The following is a 6,107-nucleotide window of genomic DNA, read 5'->3' on the forward strand; positions in this document are numbered from 1 at the left end:
GGCATTTGGCTGCTTAAACCCCTTCTATCAGGAACATGCTCCCCCTTAAGGGAGTCCTGTAATGTGGTGTATGTACCTATGTACGCCCCATCTCTCGACTGTCAGAGCAGGTGCTATTTCGATGTGGTAAGCAGTGAAGCACACAAGTGTCACACCCGGGGTGCAGTCCCCTATTTCCAGTTCGGAAGGCCCTTTTTGCCCCCGCAGAGCAAACATGTCTCTTGGCCGTGAGCTGAGCCTCCCTGCCTTTCATGGAGCAGGAGTCCCAAGCTTGTTCCTAGGTGCAAGGTCACACAGAGTGGAGAGCCTGCCTCACAGCAGTTGCCCTGATGCAGTGCACAAAAGTCAGTGTAGCAGTGATTTAGTGAAGGATAGTGAAAGACCCCTGCTGTGGGTGGCTGGGCCATGGGTGACTGGTGCCACCTTAGTCACAGGGGCATATCCCCTCCCCCATGGCTGATCGTGCCAACTGGGAAGTGGTTGTGGCGCTCCCAGAAGTGGCCATGGCACTTCATCCAGCGCTCCCACTCCCCAGGAGCAGGCAGTGTGGCCTGTCAGGGAGTGCACGAGCGCTCTCAGGGGGTGCACATGCACCCGCTATGCATTGCCACTGGGCCAGACAATTCCCAAGGACCACCCTCCTCTGAAACCACGCAACTCAGCAAGTCTGCTCTCCTGGACTGCCCCAGGTTTGCAGAGTGCAGGTCTGGGGCCAGGCAGGATGCTATGCTTCAGGGAGAGCAGCTGGAAGGCGCGGGGCCAGGCCTCACATGAGGGAAGCATGTTGCTGCTCCATCCGTACACAGACGGACTCCCCACTTTTATTGCAGGGACCCAATGCCCTGACATTCACAGTGGAACATAGAGAACAAGCCCAAAGGGTTTTAATTTGCCAAGGTTTTGCTGGCCCCATCCCTGCTGTGTTTAAGCAGCTAACAGTAATGAGTAAATTCATCTTAACGAAGTCTCTGTCAGGAAGGATATTTGTTCCCCCACTTCACAGAGGAGATTATCAAGGTATACAGAGACTACAGGCTGAATCCACAGGGAAGCGTGGGTCTTGTCTGCCCCTGCCTTTGTGCTGCAGCTGAGAGTGCTGGCAGGAGGTATACCGTGCCCACTCATTTGCTTCTAAATCCTGGGAATGATGCAGCCCTGTGCCCATGCCACTAAGCATGCTTGGCACAGAGCTATGAGGCAGGTGCCTGGGTTCCCTGGAAAGCATGTGGGTAGAGTGATGTGCCTCAGGATGGACTCCATGAGAGCCAGCATGCTGAGCCAATGAGGATATCAGGGGCCCACAACATGAAACTCTCAGGCCTACAGTTACTTCTGGAGTTAGATGCCCAAGCAAGCCCTTTGTCACAACACACAGCTGGAAGACATGGTGCCACTCAACCTTGACTCAAGAGCCTAGTGATTAAAGTACCCTTCCAGGGCACATGAGACATGGGATGAGTTTTCTCTTCTGCTTAAGGAAACTTGCACCTGTACTCAGGTCAGGTCTCGACAAGGGGGATATTGGGTGTTGTAGCGTAGACCATCACAATCTCTCCTATTGAAGCTGTTCAACCTGGTATGGAATTAACTATCCCTTGCAACAGGAGCAGAGCTTGGATTCCTGGTTTCCCTGACCATTAAACAGAGTCATTCTCTGCCTCTTCCTGGTTCATTGAATATTTTACTTTATGGGAGCTGGGACCTGAACATGGGTCTCTTCAGCCAATACCTTAGCTGCAAGTCCTTCCTCTTCATGTTCTTGCTTCAACAGCATTCAAGACCTAATTGGGATCAGGGCCTGTTTCATAAACTAGTCAAGAGACAGCACCTACTCCAAAGGACCTGATAACCTAACTGGACTTGACAGACATGGGGCAGGGTGGTGGCTAAAACAGATAAGCAGAGAGATGGTTTACAAATGTCTTGTTAGTGAAGTCAGAGCCAGCATTAGATAGAGGGGAGGGAGCAGTTGGGCAGAGGCTGAAGTCCAGGGCCCTTATTCCCTTGCATCACTGGCTCACATTAACTCTGCCCATGGCTGGGAGCCCTCACTATCAGTTGCTCACCCTTTAGTGCAGCTGAGTGAAGTGATGCTTGATGGGAAAAGATATTAAGACCTTTCAAAGGTTCCAGAGAAACCCAGCGTGTCATATTAACATCAATCTCTCTGTCTCTCTCTTTCTCTCAATACCCTCCCCCAATACCTGCCCCCAACCCTTCCAGCTCAAGTGTGAGCCTGAGAAACCTTGAGGCAGAAAAGAGCTTTTTTTCGTCTTCTTTGAGCCAGGAAGATAGATGGAGGTGTCAAAACTGAACTTCCAGTGGAAACTGTCAAGGACCCTTGAAGTCATAATTGTGGCTTGCTAATTTATAAAGAAACAAATGGGTCAGTACAGATTAATCTGACACATCACTGTCACCGCTGTTTCCTTCAATGAGGCTTAAAGTCTGAATTATTGGACCAGGAAGCGGAAGGTCTGCTCAGCTATTCCATTCTTAAAACTGTAATTTTTGTGAATGGATTAGTCACAGAATGCCTGAAAGATGTTTCCTCTCCTTTATGAAGGGTCACTGCAGCAGTGAAGCCACATGCAGAGCTTCCTATTGGCATAATAAGTCATCCCAAGTTGAAATAACAGTGTTGAGCAAAATTCTGTGTGCAGTGAATTCTGTGCATCTTTTCAACATAACTGCATTTTTGGCAATAGAAGAACAAAATGTTTTGTCATCGGCCAACTGCAGCCAGGTGTCACAGACCACGTGTAGTGGTAATGGCTGTTTTGGGTTTAGTCCTGCAATGAAATAAAAAATAGCTGAGTTGTGCCATGAAAACTAATGGAGCAAAGGGCTAATCCTGAAATTAAATCACTTGGATCATATCAAACTGATCTTATTTTGTCCGGAAAGGGATTAAATAGTGGTCCACATCTTAGCCCTATCCCCCTAAATTCAGTAGGAATTGGAGATGTTCATGCTTATCTGGGTAGATCCTGAGCACTTTGTGGCATTAGATTTGTTGTACTTATTTATCCCTTGACATAGAATTTCATTCTTTTACAAATGATTTACCTCTAGACTGGATTCAGGTGGCACTGGGTGAATCCACAATCAATAGATTTATTCCAATCTTACATCATGCTGGGTCAGAATCTGGCTGTGTATGATGGGAGTTTCTAAAGTGTTCCACAATGGTACTGCGCTGCTCCTTTGTAAGGGAATTTTACTTTTGTTTTTTGGGAAAATAGAATTTGGCTGGAGCTGAGCACTTTGGAAAGTTTCACGTGTGAGAACAGGTTTGCTCATCTGCTGAGAATGTATTCAACCACATAAGTAGCAGAGATGCTGGTGGATGGCAGAGGCTCATTTTCCTGTGCAGGGGCCTTTTGCAAGTATGAAACTGGTAGAGGTGGCTCTTTTGCATCCTGTACCTTTTAGTAGATATCAGCTTTGATTTAAACACTTTACATGATGAAAAATCTACCACACCCCTTGGCAAGTCATTTCTCTGATTAATTACCCTCACTGGGAAACATTCGCACCTTATTTCCAGTCCCAATTTGTCTGGCTTTACCTTCCATCCACTGGATATGGTTGTCTCTGTCGTCCCAAAAAAAGGCTCATTAATATCAGCTGAATTCTCCCTGCATGGGTGTTTAGCGATCAAAATTGAGTCACTTCTTGTCATCAAACTAAACAGATTGAGCTTCTTTAATCCCTCACCAGAAGAGACATTTCCCAGACACAGAACTGTTTTTATGGCTCTATTTTGAACCCTTTCCCATTTTTCAGAGTCCTTAAGAAATGTGGACATCAGAACTAGACAGAATTCTAGCAATGGTTTCCCTAGAGTCCTATATGAAGATGAGACCACCTCCCTACTCTTCAAGAATTGCAGTATCCCTCTTAATCACACCATTGCCCTGGGGACTCATCCATCATTGCCTCTGAATCCTTCCTAGAGTCTCGGTTTCCCAGGGTAGAGTCTCCCATCCTCCAAGTGTGAACTGCAGTTTTCCCTCTATCAATAACACCATTGGCCTGTATCAAAAGTGTTAGGTGCTACAAAATCATAAATGTATTTTCTTGGGGATTAATAAGTAGCATGTGTTGACTTTTTCTTATAAAAATAGGATAAAAATCTAGATTAGATAGATTATAATATAGCAAGTCATAGTAATTCAGAAATTAGCATTTTATAAATTGCACCTTATAAATTATGATGTAGGTCCCCTGCGTATTATCTCTCTGTCCACCTCTTTGCCTATGCCTGGTATCTCTAAAATGTGGGTCAACTTGTGATGGGATTTCAAAAGGGAGTAGGGGTAGGCCCCTGGTTAATGCATTTGGTGTCTAAGCACCTAGCTCAAATAGGCATCAGTAGTGTCTGAATTTGATGCTAAATATAATGTTTACCCCAGGCACCAGTGAAATGTGTGGGGTATCAAAATCCTTTGTAAACACCAGCTTTGTTATAGGGTATTGTAGACAGCATGGCACTAAAGTTTACATGTTAATTCCTGCTTTCCTATGCTTCATAACCTGTCACTGTATGATATGCAGTTTTGTCAGTAGACGCAGTTTCAATGTCTTGCAGACAGAGTAGAGAAGAGTCTTAGGAGGTCTTAATTGTCTGAGCTCCATTAAAGGTAATAGAGCCAGAGCAATTTCTCTAGCTGAGTTCCTACCTCTTCATTATCTAGACCTGAGGTATCTGAGACCAGACTGGCTCCCTTATGCAGCTAAATTATACCAGTTGGTTGGTGCCCTGTCCTTGAGGTAGTGATGGCTGTTGATTTTAGTATAATCTGTTTTGTAGTAGCATCCACAGTCCACAATCATAGCACACAGCACCACACTACCTTCATCCAGCTGTGTACATGGCAAAAAGACTGCCTGTGCCCAAAGGGTGCTTTGGCTCTAGGATCTCCCCTGGTCTTTTTGTGTTGTTCTGTAGCAGTCTTCAGTGCTCTGTATAAGGCCTGCCTGAGATGAATCCCTCCTGATGCTTCTGGATTCTCTTTTTCACCATTGCTTTCTTTTACATAGACTTCTAATCTGTTTGTGTGAACTGTTAGGATGTGGACGAACAAATAAAAGCAGGGTAGAAGGGGGCAGGGACTTAATGAGCATCAGCTGCCCAGTGGTAACTATACATGTGCATACTCTTAACATATGCAAGTCCATTCATAGCATCTGACAATCAGGCTGTTACTTATGAGAGCTTATGCCTCTCTGAACCAGTTAGTCTCTAAGGGCACGCCCACATGAACATGCATTTGCCTCTTGTAGCATCTCAAACCCCTTTGAGATGCTGCAAGATGCACATGCGGGAACAAAAAAATGTTCCCCACACTGCAAATATGCAGTATGGGGGCAAAATTAGACACTTGGATATCCCGGGATCAAAAAAAAATGTGCCACAAAACAGCAGGGCAAGGCACGGTCCCATACCGTGCCTTGAGGCAACCGGATGCTCAGGTCCTCCACAGAGATGCTCTGGTAACCAGCCAGAGCATCTTTATTGCTGGCCCTTGCCCTGGTGCTGAAGCATGCTGCCTGCCCGGGCAAGGCAAGCAGCATACCAGCTGCAAGGACCTGGATCCAGGCTCCATGTGGGGTAAGTAGGGGGTAGGGGAGCTGGAGGGGGGGGAACGGGACCATGGGGAGACCCCTTCCCAGCCCCAGCTCCCCTGCTTGCTGCCCCGGCCAGCCCTGTCCCCCAGTCAGTCCCCCACCCAGTCCCAGCCCCCGATCTCTGCCCCGCCCGCTATGGGTGACTAGTGCTGCCTTAGTCAGAGAGGGCACATGCTCCCCCTGCAACCAGCCCCACCAACCAGAGGTGGGAGGTCCCCGTGGGCAATCCTGCAGTCCGGGGGGGTCCCCGCAAGCGATCCTGCAGTCTGGGTGGGGTGGTCCCACATGGGCGATCCTGCTGTGGATCGGGGGTAGGGGGGAGTCCCCCGCGAGTGATCCTGCGGTCCCCAGGGGGGTCCCCCACAGGCGATCCTGCAGTCCGGGGGGGGGGTCCCCTGGGCAATCCCGCAATGGCTGATCACTGCACTTGCTGCAGCCGCTTCCGCAAAGGGCCGGGGGGCCGTTTGTGGGGG

The sequence above is a fragment of the Alligator sinensis genome, unplaced genomic scaffold (genome assembly GCF_000455745.1).
Source record: "Alligator sinensis unplaced genomic scaffold, ASM45574v1 scaffold989_2, whole genome shotgun sequence".
NCBI classification, from domain to species: Eukaryota; Metazoa; Chordata; order Crocodylia; family Alligatoridae; genus Alligator; species Alligator sinensis.